This window comes from Colobus angolensis, unplaced genomic scaffold (assembly GCF_000951035.1).
Source record: "Colobus angolensis palliatus isolate OR3802 unplaced genomic scaffold, Cang.pa_1.0 Scaffold232, whole genome shotgun sequence".
Lineage (NCBI taxonomy): Eukaryota > Metazoa > Chordata > Mammalia > Primates > Cercopithecidae > Colobus > Colobus angolensis.
In genome coordinates, this window is record NW_012115511.1 from 3,510,456 (window position 1) to 3,529,457 (window position 19,002).

Genomic DNA, 19,002 nt, shown 5'->3' on the forward strand with positions numbered 1-19,002 from the left:
TAGGTGACAAATTGCAATCTACTGAGGTAAAGGGAGGAGGGAACTAGTTAGTACTCACTATTCCCCGATGACACTCTAAAAAAATAAATAAATAAAAAAACAACAACAACAAACCTCTAGTCTTACAGGCTTTTTCCAATTGTCCATTGACATCCTCTTTGTGCTTCAAGATCCAATGCAGGGGTACCATGTTATATTTAGTTGTCGGGTCTCCCCAGTCTCCTCTGGCCTGTGATAGTTTCTCAGTCTTTCTATGTTTTTCGTGACCTTAACGTTCTGAGGAGTACTGGCCAGGTAACCTGTAGTTACCCCTCCATCTAAGTTTTCCTGATGTTTTAATCTTGATTCAACGGGGTTATGAATTTTTGGAAAGAACACCACAGAGGCAAAGTGCCTGTCTCATCACATCCTATCAGAGTGTACATGACATCCACATGGCATCGCTGATGATGTTAACCTTCATCACTTGGTTAAGTCATGTTTTCTACATTTGCTCACTGTAGAGTATTTTTCCATTTTTACACTCTGTTCTTTGGAGGCAAGTCACAGAGTCTAGCCCATCCTGGAGGCAAAGGGGACAGTAGGGAAAGAGCAGAATTATGTTCCCCATCCTGGAGGGCATGGAATAGCTCTGTATGTTATTTGAAATTCTTCCTTAAGAAAGATTTGAAATTCTTTTTTATTTTATTTTTTCTTATCTTTGACTTGTGTAAGTCTTCAGAATTTCTTGGCTAGTACCCCGCAAAATATCATATTCTCATACTTTCTCCCATCATCTCCCATTCTTTCATTCCCTAAAATGTTTACAGTCTGCTTAAAGTTGTCTTTTCATCCTCATTATCAAGGAATTCTGGAAGGAGGGCAGTGGCTCTGACTTTGTCATTGTTTAACTAGAGTTGAGTTACTATTTGTTCAGTAAACATAATCTAAGTGCTAAGTCCTCTCCTACTTGTTATAGAAGAAAATATTTGGGAAAAGAGCTATACTGTCACTAAATAAATCACCCTTATTATCCTTTCTGCTTAAAAATAGGTCTTCCTAAAATATATAATTAAGAATCCAAAAGTCCCACATTACCAAATTGACTCAATTGGTATGAATTTAGCCAATGTTTGAGAAACTCAGTCTTTGGAAATTTAAGTTTCAAGAATGTTTGGTGCCATAATACTTAGGATATTTATTTTCAGGGACCTCCAAACTCAACAAAACATTTCTCCCCACTCCCAGAGTTGAGCTAAATAGGTGTTTTTGACTTTTTTCAGCTAACATTTATTTCTTGGGTTCCTACTACAGCTCTGTCCCTGAAAGCAGTCCTCGGATTCACTGAGGAATAAAATATTATGCTGGTCTCCAGGGGCTTCCTGGTTGGTAGGGAAGGAGGACAGAAAGGCCCCCTGGTCCGGAGGGAGAAGGCCAGACCAGGCTGACTGGGGAGACTCCAGCAGCTGAACTGGGACGGAAGTGGAGGAGGGATTAGCCTGGACTCTCTGTCTCTCTACAGTAGTGGGAGGATGATGAATCCACTAGTTCTTAATACATTTCTATTTGGTATTTATGACTCATCTCTAGCTGAGCAGCTACTAAGTGCTGTGTTTTCTTAAAAATCACTAAATGGTTTCCTCACTATAATCCTGGGTTATTTCTTGACTTTCCTCTTAAGTTTTCTATGTAGCAATCATAATATTTAAATTTATCTCCAAATCTACCATCTAAATGTTTTTCCAAAGCACTAGCTTTTCTGTAATCTGATCTAACACCACCACCCCCAGCCCCTCCCCCACCCCCACCCCCACCAAATCCTCATCCTCTTCATAACCCTATGGATCCCATGGAACCCAGCCTTTTGCTGGATCAGAAATAAAATCTCTAAATTTTTTCTTCCGCAGCAAATTGATTTTGCTGAAAATATTTCCATTTCCAGGATTTTTTTTAGTTAAAAAAGAAGAATAAAATAAATTGAATGACTGAACTGCTCCTGGATGTCTCACCCTCATATTACAGCAAATTATCCCTCCTGGCAGAGATAATGTTTGAAAATGAGCATATAGGCATGTTGCTGACAGAAAGTTGTGGCACATCGAGCAGGTTTGCTCAGCCACGAGAGGGGAATTTTGCAAAGCTCACGCTGCTGGGATAATCTGCCGCTCCCCGTGGCTCACACAGCTGCCAGAGCCACTTCTGCTGGCACACGGCCAGGCCTGGGCATTCTATGATTCCTTGGCTCTAGGAGCTGCTCCCTGGTCATAAGGGTTTTTGTTTTTGTTTTCACTGATTGAGCACAAGACAGTACCTGGGTTCCTTAATAAAACAAAACAAAATAAAACAAAGCCAAACTAGAACTTTTTCTCTTACTATGCCTTTAGGTCTATGGTCAGCAAACTTTTTCTGTAAAGTGCCCACACCATAAAGGTTTTAAGCTTTGTAGTTATCTAGTTCCTGTTGCTACTCATATTCAACTCAGCCCCTAAACAGCCAAACACAGTATGTAAATAAATGAGCAACACTGGGTTCCAATAAAACTTTATCCAAGGACACTGAAATGTGAATTTCATGCAGTTTTTATGTCTCATGAGTATTTTTCTCCTTTTGATTTTTTTCAACCATTTAAACATGTAAAAACCATTCTGAGCTCACGGGTATACAATAATAGGTGGAGGCCTGGATCTTGGGCTGCTGGTCGTGATTGGGCCACCTTTGATCTACATTGAGGGATACATTATCCAGCTGGCCCCTGGCTGGAGAAGAGATTGCTCTGTACTCTGTGGGGTCTGTGAGGGCAAAGCTAACTGGACCAGGACTCTGACAGAGAATTCTAGAATCCTCAGGGAGGAAGGGATCTTGTAGCACACTGAAATAAAATACCCTTGTGAAGCCAGGGGGAAGAAAATGAGCCTCCAAGTTACCAAGCTGAGTTGAAGTTATGTCACTATCTGGGGCCAGAATATTGGTGGTTTGATTCTCTAATCTAGGAGTGTTTCTATCCATCCATATTCTAGAGATATGTATGCTAATTGATAGAAAAATAAAGTTTGAGTGCACCAGGGGATTCCGTGACCCTCCAGGCCTCATAGTGACCAACAAAAATGAATGTTCCATTGCAGCTTGATTTCCTAGCACAACAAGATCCAGGTCTAGGCTGTGGAGGTGGTAAAAGTTCCACGTACACTTCATTACCTGCAAAGACTTGTGCATCCTCCCTTACCTTCCACTCCGCAGGAGAAGAGAAGTGAAAAGACTAAAACTAGCAATAACAATAATAACAGTTGCCATTTACTAAATCCATTTCCTCGAGGCAATATAGCACACATGTTAAAAGCATGATCTCAGACATCAAACTGCCTGGATTCAAGTCCCCTATTACATACTTCCTATGGCAAATCCTTTAACCTCTCTGTGCCTCAGTTTCCTCATCTGTAAAATAAAATTGTTCTAAAGATTCAGTCTGTATCTACAAAGTACCCATGGTGCTACTTCATGTGTTTGCTCCCTCATGTCATCCTCAGAATGACTCTTAAAGGCAGGCATTATTAATCACGTGTCACATGTATGGATACCAACCAAGCCTTGGGCATGTGACTTGTCAATGGTCTCCCTCACCGGCATTTGAAGCTAAGTCTGGTCAATTCCGTAACTATGATGGTGCCCTGTCTCCCAAAGACAGGGAGAAATAAACAAGATCTACAGGGAAACACTCTCGAGTGCTCTTCTGTACACAGTTATGGATCCTTTCTTAATGATTTTTGTTTTAACTACACGACTGATAAAACTTCTTCATATTACTGAACAGTATTGAGAGCTCGTCTTGACTTAGTCCTGACATTGAAATTCCAGCTTTGATGAGTCTGGAATGGGATGATGTGATTTTATTTTGTCTACTTTATCTTGGATGGACTTCACAATAGCAACAAACACACAGTCAATATGGCCCATGATAATATGACTCTCACCCTCTAATGCCACATTTTTCCATCCAAGCAGTACATAAAAGAGGGCTTCCCAAGCTCCTGGCTTGCACCAAGAACTGAACACAAAGCCCTAGCAGGCTGCACTTCAACAGGCTCAGGGGGTGCTCACAGAGGACCTGCCAGGCAACCCAGTCCTGCCTCAAACTCTAAAAAAGAGGCACCTGGGAAGGCAGATTCTATGGCCTGAGTCTGTAGGAGCTAATGAAGAAAGAAACACTTATAGGGTGAGAAGACACGTGGTAAATTAAAGGGAATAGCTTACCATTGACCATCCAGCTTGTCAGCTGGTGGAGGCCAAGATAGTCTTCCAGCCCTGCCACCCAGCTGACCATCTGTATCTGGCAGGGGTGCTGGGGGCTGTCACAGGACTGAGGAGAGTCCCAGGCAGCATCTAAAGAGAATCAAGGCCTTTCTCCTGACCCCTTTACTAGGAGGAACTGTCCAGGAAGAGTCAACATCGTGCTGAAATGAGACAACACACACGCCAGGAGTGGCTGATGTGGCACCTGGCTCAAGGTGAAGGCTATCTGTGTGTGCCAGCCTGAAGCCTTCCTTCTCTCCCCTGGGGTCAGTGGTTCTCACCCACATCACACCCACACTATTTCTTTTTAACACATACTTCATAACACTCCCTTACTAGCCTGAGTTGAAACAATATAACCTACCTACACACATACTTTCTAAAAAAATCAATATAACCCCTCAACTATAACAAAAAAGAAATAAAAGGAAGCTAATTTATAATAAAATACCATGTATTTCCATCTGTAAATGCTCGTGCATAGCTATGCTGAAAAATGTAGTGATGTAGTCTGATTTTTGATCCTTACAGACAGAGTCCTGTGAGGATTACAGCTATTAATCAGAGGGATCCAGGAGCATGGGATTAAAAACTTAAATACCCCTGGCACTTGATACTCCACTTGAAGTGGAGACTTATTTAAAGCAGTGAAAACTCTCAGTCACTCTGGTGGCAAATCTGAACAAAACAAAGTTTAGCCCTCTTCTGATGTCAAGGGTAGTTGCCTTCCTGGAAAATGTAATGTGTATTAATTCGGTATAAAAAGATTGTTTGGATTTATATACAAAGTGGACTTAAGGTTCTCTGCTCAGATCATCATAGAAAGATTTTTCCATGTGTTTGAATGTCTGGCAGGACAGTCAAGAGCCACGCTGTGTCTATCTTCACGTGCAAGGCTGGTCACGTGTTAGCTTCTCTCTCCCTTACCTATTTTTCCTCGGAATACAAAGCGACAAAGGAGCTCTTTTTAAACACTGCCATTTGGAGTGCCCTATAGACACTTCTGCTTGAGCAACTTAACAGCAGTTCTATCTCTCTGGTTAAAAAAAGCCACTGAAAGTCATCAAGCACCTTCCGCCTCAGTACTTTATGTACTGCCATCCTTCTGCTGGTGTAAGCCATCACCCTGACATGTTTTGTATGATCATCCCACAAGCACAGACACTCATAAAGATAACATCAGGCAGATCTAAACCGGCACCAATTAGTGTCCCTGCACTGAAATTCCAGCTTGGGTGGGTGCAGAACGGGCAATGTGATTTTATTTTATCTACTTTCCATTATCTTTGATGGACTTTACAGCAGCAACAAAATCACAGTCAATCTGGGCACGTGACTGCATGACTTTCACACTCCGTTGCCACATCTCCCTATGCAGACGACACATAAAAACATGGTGTATTATCTCAGAGCCTGAAATTGACAAAGTCACCAAAAGTGAATGCTTCTCTGGAATTAGTATATTTTAAGGAGAAACTCGTCTGTGGGATTGCTGTGGGGTGCCTTCAGGATCAATCCCAGTAACCCCTTCTAGTCAAACTCTCCTCACAAGCAAGCTGTGTGTTACCCACCTCAGGAAAAGACTGACAGATAGACAAAGGGCTTGGGGAGGGTAAACCTCATCGTATGAATAAATTAAATACTGAAATTAAATTAAACTCCGACATGAGGAATGAAGAGTGTCAGCAAACTAGCTAATTAGGGTTAACAGTGTGTGCTCAGTTAAACTTCAGAAATTTTAGTCAGGTGCAGTGGCCCACACCTGAACTCCCAGCTCTTCAGCAAGCTGAAGCGGGAGGATCCCTTGAGCCTAGGAGTTTGAGGCCAGACTGGGAAACATAGCAAGACCTTGTCTCTAAAAAAATATTTTAAAATATTTTTAAAATGTATGAAAAGTTAACAGCTAGTACTTATTAATTAAGTGTATTACTTTACAGAGGAATATCTTTTCCAAATCATGCAAATTATACAATGTCACCGGGATTCTCCCTATGTCAGGCTTGTCACAAATTGGCCCTATCCAGGATACACAGTGACAGGCAACAGATGCCGGGCTCCCTGCTGCCTCCCTAGGGCCTGGCACATGCCTGGCTTAGAATATACACTCAATGAGCATTTATTGAATACAGAAAAGAATTAATTCCTGAACAGTTGAAAATAAGGGGTGCTTGAAGGATAAGAAAACTACAGAAAATGACACTTGTATATTTGAAGAGCACAGAATCCAAGAGCCCAATCCCATTTGCTTTTCCTGCAGTACAATTCTGTGGGTGTCTGTGTGTGTGTTCTCTTTCCTACTCCACAGCCTCCTCCCATAGTGCTATTCACCCCTTATTTTTAACTTCTCTCCCCTTTGGTTTTCTAGACTTTTGCCGTTTTCTTCTCCAGTTATGTTATTCAAACAAGCACACCATTCCTGGTGCCCACCAAAATAACTCTTGGTCATGTTAGTGATAAAATGCAAGGCAGCTTATATACAAAACATAGAATCTTCATTTCAAAATCACTACTGAGGGGAAGAGGTTGGTCAACAGGTACAAAGTTTTCACTACATAGGAGGAGTAAGTTCTGGTGTTCTATTGCCCAGTAGGGTGACTACGGTTAACAGGAAAGTATTGTATATTACAAAATAGCTTGAATATTCTTACCACAAAGAAATGATAAATGCAGGAGGTGATGAGTACGCTAACTGCCCTGATTTGACTATTATACAACATAGATATGTATCAAAATGTCAAATTGTACCCCATAAATATATGCATTTACAATGTGTCAATTAAAAAAAAAAAAGGCCAGGTGCGGTGGCTTATGCCTGTAATCTCATTGACTCAGGAGGCTGAAGCAGGAGGATTGCTGGAGTCCAGGAGGTCAAGGCTATGGTGAGCTATGATCACACCATTGTGCCCCAGCCTGGGCAACACAGCAAGCCCCCATTCCCCCTAAAAAAAAAGAAAGAAAGAAGAAAGAAAACAAATCACTACACAGGGAGATGCAAGGGACCAATCCCCGGGCTGGGTTGAGGGTGATTCCTGAAGGCTACGTAAACACTGCCAAGGGGGAAACTGGCTCATTCAGGAGCTATTTGCTGATCAACTACTACATCCTTGTGGTGCAAAATGATGTTGATGTTGACCCTGAACCCTTCTTCCTGGTCAATGCAGACTTACATCTGATCCTGTTCACATGGATATCCTCCACCTCCAATAAAGTTATCTTTTTTTGGACACTTTTTAAGCATAAAAACTTTATTAAAATCTCCTGTGACTCTTTGCCAAGGGAACTTCCCTGATGGGTCAGACAGAAACCCAGCTGGATTCCAATCCATGAAAAAGGTCTGGTGAATCAGTGTGTTCATTCCCTCCCAGTGGGTGAGACACTTTGATACATCTGAAAACCTCCACTTCCGAGGAGAAGGCGGACCAGCCTTTCTCTTCCCGTTATTATTGATATCTTAGCAATTAGAAAATGTACGGACTTTGAACACGAAGGGTTAAACAGACTTTAACTGATAAGGGAGAATTCATCCTGGAAACTCCTTGGAGACACTTGTAATTAATTTGATCTTCTTCAGTCATTAACTCAGACTCATAGTGAGTTGTCTGCACACCGCTCTATTAATTCACTGGAGATCACTTCCTGGGATTCATTTAGTTAAGCAGCACTGTAGGATTACATTTTAAAACCCTTAAAACTGGTTGTAATTGATGTCTGTTTATAGAAGCTTACTTTAATGGAGTCAAAGCGAGATGGAAATCTCTTCTGGCAGCCTGAGATACTACCTTCCAGCATAAAACCCAGCTCTGGGGGTACCAGGTCGGGGAAAAAACTACAGCCGACTGAAATAAATTATTATTTTAATTTTGATAGTGCATTCTAAAATGTGGAGTATTTCAATGGTAAAACTATGGATAACTTATTTGAAACCATATGCTCCTCTTGAAATGCACATGCAAACGTTTAAATGTATTAAGAAAAGTACCTACTTTCAAATGAGCCAAACATAAGTAGTAATAATGTGGGTTAGGTGTGAGATTTGAGGAAGCTCAGGTTTTGTCTCTGAGGGAAGTTGGGGTGGAAGGACAGTAAAGATTTTTGTTAGACTTCCTGAAAGCCCATCTGGCTCCAGAAGCTGTGGTCAGGCAGGCTGGCTTTGGGTGGGTAGTCCTGTGCTAGGGGTATGGGCGAGCAGTTTAAACACCTTCACCCCATACCTGGGGGATCACACAGGCTTGGATTTCCTATCCCAAATTCAGAGCCAGAGGGTCTCAGAATTTTTACTAGGGTGTGTATGTGTTGGGGTTGGGGAGAGTATCTTTATTTTTTCTATAAAACAGCAAATTGAGAACTGCCTGAGGTATACATTGTGACCTTTTCTGTTTATTTCACCAGGCTGGCTTTTCTCTGCCTGGCCAGACTTTACCTTTCCTTCAAAGTTCACCTCAAGGCCTAACAACCTCCTTTAATAATCCTTCTCTGACCATGCCTGACAATAAGAGCAAATACTTTTTTGATGTGTAGACATTTGCAGTTTTTCCAACCAATTTTGGGTACTTTCTGGGATTTATTCTTTAGAACAATTCTTTATGGTATGTAGGGAGTATACATATTAGCCATCTCCACACACATATACATATGTGCATATACATCTACACACACATATATGTATATATGCACATATATATGCATATTTGCATATATATCCTCTGAACACCTAAATTATATATTGAATGTACTTATTTATTTACTGATTCATTCAACATTTGTTGAATACTTAGCCTGTGGTAGGTACTAAGCTAGGCACCAGGAGTATAGGCTTACACCATAGGAGGGGAGCCAGATGGATAAATACCTGATGATCTCACATCTCATCAGATTTCGGTCTGTCAGGGGACTGAGTGGCCAGGTTTGGCATAATTATAGAGATGAACACAGTTTAGATACCAGCTGGGACTCTCACCATCCCAAACAATACACTCAGGAAATAATCATGGGGGCCACAATCCCACTCCTGCAGGCAGAATGGTTTTCTCAGATCTTCATTATAACAGGGATTGAATCATCTAACCAGGCCATAACTCAGTAGGGCCCAGTTGGATGGCTGGGCGTCCAAGTGCTTTATTCTATCAGCACTTATTGAACGATGGGTCCACATTCTTACTTCCTTGCTCTCTGGTTTCCTTCACTAACAGCTGACACCAATAGAGCGCTTACTGTATGCCAGTAAGAGCTTTATGGACACCAAATCATTGAATGCTCCCACAGCTGAGATGGGTGAATTGCCCATGCAGCCCAGGTAGGAAGTGGGGAAGATGGGCTCAGACCCTGGAAGTCAGCTCTAGGGCCCATGGTCCTCCCCACCATACTGAGAGGCTTGGACTTCCATTTTGATGTCTTAGAGGCCTTGGGACTGTCAAGAAGTACCTCCTAATGCCATGGAGCAGAAAATTAGCAAGTGGATATTGGAAGTCAGACTGAGGAGCTAGGAGAACTGAGAGAATTCAGGATAGGAAATGGCCACGCACACATCTTTATTCTATCAGCACTTATTGAAGGGCTTCCTCTGTAGTGTCAGGCACTGTTCTAGGCTCTGGAGGTACAACAGTGAAGTAAATATAGTCCCTGCCTTCAGGGAGGGCACATCTGGATATGGGCCATGGTGATAGGGGCTGGGGGAAAATAGACAATAAAAAAATGCTGTTCTGCCTTCTATCAGGTTGCAATAAGGGTATTAGAAAGATGAAGTGGGGTATGTGACTCGTGTGTGTGTGTGTGCATGCACAGGCTCATGCACGTGCATGTAATTGTATGCATGTCCAGTAGGCTTCACAACTCAAAGGCCAATACAAATTATAATATCTTTTGACTTTTTCTATTTTTCTTTGTTCAGTACATTGTATCCAAAAGACAGCCAAATTATACAACCATGTGTATCTTAATTAAACAAAGACACAATCCTCTGATCTCAAAAGGTCTAGTAAAGTTCGGATTAAAGGTACACCTTCAGGAATACATTCATAATAAGATGCTAAAAGTAAAAATCATTGACTACTATAGAAGGTGTGATTTAAACTTTTATTTTATTTATTTATTTTTTTTTTGAGACGGAGTCTCGCTCTGTCGCCCAGGCTGGAGTGCAGTGGCCGGATCTCAGCTCACTGCAAGCTCCGCCTCCCGGGTTCCCGCCATTCTCCTGCCTCAGCCTCCCGAGTGGCTGGGACTACAGACGCCCGCCACCTCGCCCGGCTAGCTTTTTTTGTATTTTTTAGTAGAGACGGGGTTTCACCGTGTTAGCCAGGATGGTCTCAATCTCCTGACCTCGTGATCCGCCCGTCTCGGCCTCCCAAAGTGCTGGGATTACAGGCTTGAGCCACCGCGCCCGGCCTATTTAAACTTTTAAAAACATGGGTCCACTATGTGTGATTAGATAAAATATTGAACGGAGAAACACCAAAACATTATCAGTAGGTAAGTCTGAGTTATAAAACTCTGGGTGATTTCAAAACACATATTTTATTTTAATACTGAAAAGAGAAAAAAGAAAGTAACATTTTCCTTTTAGGATGTTACTAGAGATGATTAGGGATGATTCTAGTTTTCTTTTTAATACTTTTTTACATTTTTGAATTTTAAAACTGTGCATATGTGTCTTTATAATAATAAAAAGCACACAAAAGAGGTCTCTAAAAATGTGGACTGAATTTCTGGGGACAGCATGTGGTTTCACAACAAGAGGAAACAAATTGCCACAATCATCTTTAACGTGATCTTATATCAGATGAGCAGAACATGGTAACTTAGGAAACCCGTCTGTTTTCAGTCAAATAAAAGTGATGGGAAATGGTGATTTTCTGAGCAATAGCACTCTTGTTGTCAGAAGAGAACGGAAAGGGAGCTGGGTACTATTCACAGAAAATGCACTGGGTAATTTTGTTAAGTATATGTTATAGGTTCCAATGCATTTTATGTTTTTTAAAAAAGTCCGACTCCATGATTCATGTTGGTTGGAGAAAAACAACAACAACGAACTTCAACTACGCTATAAATAAAATGCATACCACAAGCCCTGAAAGTAGAGACGCTTATGTTCTGATATGATAATTCTGTTCATTTTGAAGATAATAACTTTAAAGTTTCCCAGTGTGGTATTGATCAATATATTATTATGCTTTTCTTAAATATTAAAAAACCTAGTCATTTATAAAAAGGAGGAGCACAAAATTGCCCTACACAGTTGTTGCATGTTCAGCATTTGTAGAATGAAGAGTTGAACAGTGATCCAATGTGGATTCCGTCATTGAACTTTTACAAAATCAGGCTCTGAGAAAAAGAAAATGGATCTAAACCTGAGTTCCAGTAAGCATCTGTTGGGACTCGAGCTTGTCAGGATCTCCAGCCAACGTGACTATGGGCACAAGCTCACTGAAGCAGTTCAGATCCACCACTCATTCCTGTTTTGTAAGGCCGTCCTTTCCCCACGTTTGACAGTTGCCAGTTGGATCTCTTCCTCTCGATGGCCCACCAAGGTCTCATAACAACCCTGTTTTCCTACTGCAAATAGGAACCTTATGAGCCACTGTTTCAGCATAATTACTATAAACTGGTCTAAGGTGAAAGATTTTGAACATTTACAGATCTCACCAAACTGGCACCATTGAACAACTTTTTTTGTTCTTTCCAGACCCCTTTTCCAGTATTTCTCCACCCTTCCATATTGCTTTCCGCAGCAGCCAACTCAGAAAACACATCTCAAGCTCTCCCTCCCAGCTGATTCCCACAGGCCTAAAATCACGATGAGAGAAAATACTGAATGTGTTTTAGGTTTACTGGCTCATTTCCTACTCTGACTTCTTAAAGACATAAATACTGGTGAATTTTCTGGTTAAACCAGAAAATATGCAACCTGCATAAACATGACAAAAATAAAAACTCATTTACCTGAACAACATAGTAGAAAACAAATCACAGAACTACAGAGATAAAAAAGGGCCCTAGGAATTTCCAGCTCCGTTTTGCCATTCTTAGATGAGAAATGACAGCATGGTGTAGTGTGGTCAGGTCCAAGTTCAAATCCTACCTCTGCCACTTATGAGCTGTGTTACCTTGAACAAGGTAGGTAAACATTCTGTGCCTGCTTTCTCATCTGTAAAACAGGGTTGATAATGGTTCCTACCTGAGGATTGTAGGGAAGATTCAATGAGATACTTAAAACAAATGGATGAGAACAATGCCTTATGAAAGTGAGAGCCAGAAAAGCTGATTCTTCACGATGGCCAAAAATGGAAAGTCAGTTTCAAGCAACTAGAGAAATCCACAGTATGACTTGGATATGTTCTAAGAGGCAACCATACTTTGACATACTTAACACTACATAACCATACAATGACATACTTTAATAAGGTGATCTCAGGAGTTAACAGAGAAGATGTGAGGGAGGAAGGAGGATTCAGGGAAATGCCTGGGTGTCGGGAGAAGAGCTGGCAGTGCAGGAAGAGCATCCCAGTGGAGTGGGTTCCCACAGGAGCAGGAGAGGCGGCCTGGCTGAGCCCTAGCAATTGTGGAATCAGTGGTCACAGAACCTTTGCCTAACTTTGTCTCTGTGGCAGCTTTCATTATTGATGAAAGGAGGCAGGAGACAGATTTGTGGTGTGTGGGGGGTGTGTGTATGTGTTATGTACATGTGTGATGTATGTGTGTAGTGTGTATGTGTGATACATGTGCTGTGATATGTGTGTGATATGAATGGTGGTGGGTGTGGTGTGTGGTGTGCATGTGATGTAGGGTGTGTGTATGTGTGAGATGTGTATAATGTGATATGTATGTGTAGGTGGCATGTGTGGTGTGTGGTATGTGGTGTGGTATCTGTGTGTGCATTGTGTGTGTCTGTGGTATGTGTAATGTGATGTGTGTGTGTCATATATGTGTGTTTAAGTGTTGCATGTGGTGTATGTGGTATGTGGCGTGGTGTCTGTGTGTTGTGTGCGTGTGGTGTAGTATATGTGGTGTGCGGTATGTATGCTTGTGGTGTATGTGTGGTATCTGGTGTGTATGGTGTGCTATGTGCATGCATGTGATGTATGTGTGGTGTGTGGTGTCTATATTGTGTGTGTGTATGGTGTGTGTATGGTATGTGGTATGTGTGTGGAATGTGGTGTGATGTGTGTGCAGTATGGTGTGTGTGTGGCTTGTGTGTGGTATGGTGTGTATGTGTGTGGCACATATGTGTATGGGGTGTATGTGTGTGTTTCTGGTGTGTGGTGTCTGTGTGTGGTGTGTGTGTGTGTTGTATGTGTATAGAGTGTGTGGTGTGTGCATGGTATTGTGTGTGTGGTGTGAACATGGTATGGAGAATGTGTGTGGTGTGTGCATGGTTTGGAGTGTGTGTTGGGAGTGTGTATTGCATGTGTATAGAGTATGTGGTGTGTGCGTGGTATTGCATGTGTGGTGTGAGCACAGTATGGAGAGTGTGTGTGTGGTGTGTGTATGTGTACAGAGTGTGTTTGTGTGGTATTGTGTGTGTGGTGTGAGCATGGTATAGAGTGTGCATGTGGTGTATTGTATGTGTATGGATTATGTAGTGTGTACGTGGTATTGTGTATGTGGTGTGAGCATGGTATGGTGTGGTGTGTGCTTGTGGTGACCGTGTGTGTGCATGTGCGTGTGTGGTGCATGTGTGTGTAGGACATGCAGACACACAGGGCTCCCATCCTCCAGTGTGCCACAGGCTCGAGGCTGCAGTCACACTTACAAGCCAGACCCTGGGAGTGTGGGCTCTGTCTGTGTGATGCGTAGGAAAGCTGAGAGCTGGGGCGGGCTCCTGAGCTGTGGGGAGCAGCCCACAGATTTCCCTAAGGAGCAGGGGAGACTGTTGGAGAGGAAGAGGAGGCCAGCAGAGAGAGAATCTGGAGCAGCCCAGGTTAGATGCTGAGATAGAAAGTTTTAGTGCATACACAAGTCTGCTCTTACTGCCCAGGAAAGCTAGGAATGCACATGCCCAGGCTCCCTATGTGTCCCTGTGCCGCTTGATCATCCTTTGACTCCAGGAGGGCAACACTGCCCTTGGAACGTGCTCAAGGAGGAATGTGACTCCCAGAGCTCAGGGCTGGGTGTCCTGCTCTCTCTGCTTGTCGCTTGCCTCTTGACTTCCCGCACTCTTTGGACTCCTCAGTCATCCCCTACTCAGGGCCCAACAGGCTATTTTGTTTTTCTCTCTCTTCAAGGGCAAATTATGGTTTGTGCATGTTTTAGGGGGATGATCTGTTTCCAAAGGCCAGAAACATCTCAATACAAAGTCAGGCCAAATAACTTCCCCAGGATTACATCTGAGTAAACAGTTGGCTTAAAAAGTTGCCCACTGTTTTATTTTTTTCTCCATAGAGAACGACATTGAGATTGGAAAACAAAAATCAGCTGCCGCTTAAGTTTATAAAATGTATTGTGATGAAGGCAGAACTGGGCTCTTATCAATCTATAGTCTTTAAATGTCTTTGCTTAATGTGGCTTCCAGATAATCATCCAACTTTTGATAGAGTGATTACCAGGTAATGCTATCAAATAACAATCATGATTAAACAAGTTACATGAGCCCTCAGGCCCTGAAGCAATTTCTGTGAAGAATGAGTTTGTCTTTCAAATGGCATAATAAGAAAAAAATTAGGTGCAATTCACCCAGAACACTACGTTATACTGGGAGAAGTGTAATATGTTTACCCATTCCTAACAGTTACAAATGGCCTGCAATTAGCTTCCTTTCTTTTCAGCTTCTTTCCTTTCCATTTACCTTTGCATTCTTTGTCATGTGAAAGTGAGCAAGGTGGTTTGTAGGTGCCACTGTGATTTTCTGCCCACCTGGACCACTTTACAATATCACAGATTCTGCCGTGCCCCCACCACCTTCTTCTTCTTCTTCTTTTTTTTTTTTTTTTTTTTTTAACATCTAGAGTAAAAATACACAAAGCAGACAGAAAACAATTTGTGGCTATTGGTGAATTTTACACCTGAAATGTCCAAAAAGCTATTAAACATAATTTGAGCCCAGAAAGAAATTAGCAACCAACAATTGTGTTACCATAATAGAGGATCTCTATGGAATGAAGCAACCAGGAAAAAGGTGGGTTGATTAATTTATCATATACAGAGTCTAGGCATAAGATTCTTAAATGTGAAACTTGTGGCTTATACCAGCTACCAATGAGGACAGGATAACGTGACACACACTATAAAACCAGTATGTGAAAATTCCTGGATAAGATCGCAGGCTCCAGAACACAGATTTAATATTTCTATTTTTCTCAGTAAATGTTCCCCAAAAGTAAAAGGTAGAGCTGCTGCCTTCAAATCTCTCAGAGTCCCGTATAGTGCTGTTGCCTCTAGGTATTTATTTTAATTTGGGAGACAAATAAATGAAAAAATAAAAATATGTAACTACTGTTTCTGTTGTCACAGTCATAACCAAGTCATCTACATGGTATGATCTGAAAGTTAATTCCACTACCCAAGGATGTGAGAGCTAAGAATTTGTGATGTATTTAATCTATGTTCAACCTCAATTTATACCACATTCTTCTCCCCAGGTAATCTTGCATCAGTAGGAAATGGGGGGAAACAGTGGTGGCCCTAACAATGTACTTTCAAAAATGTATATGTAAATAGTATTAAGCACTGATACTTTCTTTTAAGGATTTTATGTTCCCTCTGCATAAAAGTTATATATGTCTGAAAGCTTTGATATGCATGAAACACGTCTACGGGGAGAAAAGTAGAATAAGTGTGGGAGTTCCATGCATGTATAAATTTCCCCCGTGTGTACCCTGCCTCAATGGGCACAAAAAACTTCAGAAGTGTGGGTTTTCTCGGTGGAATTTGTGATGTTGTATGTGATTTTGATTCAAATGCATAAGTATTATCTTTTTACTTCAGATGTTTTAGGCTTGGAGTTGTAGTTGAAAGCTCCATTCTAAGCCTAGTTCTCTTGCCTTCTTAGTTTTACTTTCTCTTTGCAAGTATGTGTCTTCGCAAAGCAGGGTGGGAACACATGGAGCTCGAGGTTGTGCCTTTCACACCCACCCTGAACTGGTTTGTGGGTGTATCATCCTACGGAGACACAGCGTAGGCAGCTTAAAGGAGCTTTTGTTTCTAGAGAACACACAATGATTTTCAGATGTGCTAACAGGAAAAGCAAAACCAATAGGAATAGGAATTTAAAAGTTTACTGTAACAAGAAGATATTTTTTTCCCTTCAAAAATGGAAAATTTTATCTAAGGCATATTAAGTAATTTGAAATTCTAACCAGGCTTTACAATGGCTAAATAATTTCTAGGTTTTTCAGGAGTTGTTACTCCTAACTCCAAGTGCATGTATTTCCCCAAAGTATTAGGAAGTATATTAGTCAGGATCCTAGAAAGTGGAAAGTCTCAAAGTCTCCACTTTTTCTTTCCCTTGGGTACCATGCTCCTTTGTATCTGCACTGTTTCCCAAAATATAAATGTATGCGGCTGGTGAGCTTAGCTTAGCTTGTGGCAATAAACAGATGCGACAAACCTTCCATTGAGAGGGTTGATGGGAGTTCCTCATAAGTGAGCTGGTAAACTTTTAGGTATAGACGTGCTATGTAGTTAATAATAGACTGCTATGCGGTGTTAGTTTGCTATTTGCTGCTATTAACAACACAAATTTGTGATCTTACATTTCTGGAAGTAAAAAACGCAAAATGGGTTTAAATGGGTTTTACTGGGCTAACATCAAGTGTCAGCTGGGCTGTGTTTCTTCCTGGAGGCTCTATGGGAGAATCCGTTTCCTTGCCCTTTTCAGCTTCTAGACTGCCCACGATCTTTGGAAGGGGCTCTATTCATCCAACTTCAAAGCCAGCAGCGGCTGGGCCAGTCTTTCTACACTGGTTGACTCTGACCTGCTGCCATCATCACACCTTCTTTAATTAGGACTTTTTCTGCCTCCTTCTGCTTTAAAGAACCTTTGTGATTACATTGAGTCCACTCTATAATCCTGGATAATCTCCCTACTTTAAGGTGAACAGATTAGCAGCTTTATTTCCATTCACAATCTTAATTTTTCTTTGCCTTGTAACAACCTACTCACAGGTTCTGAAGGTTAGGATATAGACATCTTTAGCAAGGGGAGCATTATTCTTCCTATTGCATGAAGAGGGAGTTTAATGAGGAATTCATTCCACTCTGATGTTCCCGACTCACCTCTTTCCCCGTAAAGAATTCGTACCATCCCTCTTTTTCCCCCAGCCTGATGGGATCCTCTCTTGGGGATTTTGATACCCCAATGTTCCTATGCTTATTGGCCTATGAGCATGTTGTCCTTTTGCCCCACCAGATTCCACCCTTCTTGTTCTAAGCACTCGTTGAGAGCCTGCGGTGTGCAAGGTTGCATGCTTTATGAAAGGAGGTAGATACATACACATAACAAGGTGAGAGTAATGAAAGCTATGGAAGAGCAGAACGGCAGGGTTTAAAAAAAAAAAAAAAGGCAGTGCACCAGACGATCTCAATGTGGAATAGAGAAACATCTGGGGGATTCAAGGAACCTACCTGGGAAAGGCAGAAATCATTCTCACACTTGTAACATTGTTGAATCCATCAACACATTGGTAAATGTACGAGACCCTATTCTTTACTGCTAAGTGATTTTTAATGTGGCCTCTGTGTGGAGCAAACTTCTAGGCAGGTGCTAGAGGCTAGAAAAGCAGAAGATACAGTTGCTCACCTGGAGGAGCTCATGGCTGGAAATTTGAGAGGGGCAGTACTGCTTTTAAAGGTGATTTGAGAAGACAAATCCACATACACAGACTTTTAAAAATGAAGTCATCTGGAATCTCCCAGAAGGCCCTCAGCTTCAGACACACTGCCCTAAATCCCTTTCCTCACCCAGGCTCGTTACTGTCACTTCTAAAGTTAGATGGCTTAGGATGACTTATTTGGCAACCAGTTAATCCAAACCAGGCATTCAGCTCACTTAATTTTTTAAAAACTTGAGTTAAAACCTTTATAGTTTCCAAAGTAGTTTGTATTCTGCTCCATTTCCTGAAATATTAAGACTGCAGTCATTTATTTTTAATACCCCAAACATTTATTGACCATCAAATATATGTCAGCTTCTTCATGTGACACCAGACACACAAACATGAGAAAGGCATGCTTCTTTGTCCTGAGTTGTAACATGAAGAATAAAGTGTCTTCTTTCCATGAGGCATATGTAATAATTTAGTGGAGCGTATTCTCATCTACTCTGGGCAGGAATACTTTCATGATTTAAGTTTTCCTGTTTCAATCTTTTAATACCTCTAATCTAATAGCTGTGACCTTCTGATTCACCATGTATTATTCCCAATTAAAATAATTTTCACAACAGTACGTGTTTATCATTAAGAAGGCACTTGTATGATAAATCACACTAATTTTTAAAAGTGATCATTTGTTTAAAATCAAAGTCTCATTGTTTTAGGAATGTTTCAAACTAACTTTTCTATTTGTATATTCAATTATAATAAAAGGATATAGTCACACTCAAAGTTGTCTAGGATATATATATATATATATGATACATGTAAAAGGATATTCACACTCAAAGTTGTTTAGACATTTTACAAATCTACCCCTTTATTTACCTTCTCTTAGATTAATCTGTGTTGTTTTTCTTGGGTTGCCAAATGACCTGGGTGAGTTTGGTAGAATCACAACAAGATTTGGAAACACTTGTGTTGTGTACGCAGC

At 41.3% G+C, this 19,002-nt stretch overlaps 1 protein-coding gene across 2 annotated transcripts in view; it reads right to left on the minus strand.

The window, feature by feature from the left end:
• POU6F2 (POU class 6 homeobox 2) overlaps positions 1-19,002 on the minus strand; it is a 491,856-nt gene that overhangs the window by 199,162 nt on the left and 273,692 nt on the right. The window lies entirely within an intron of this gene.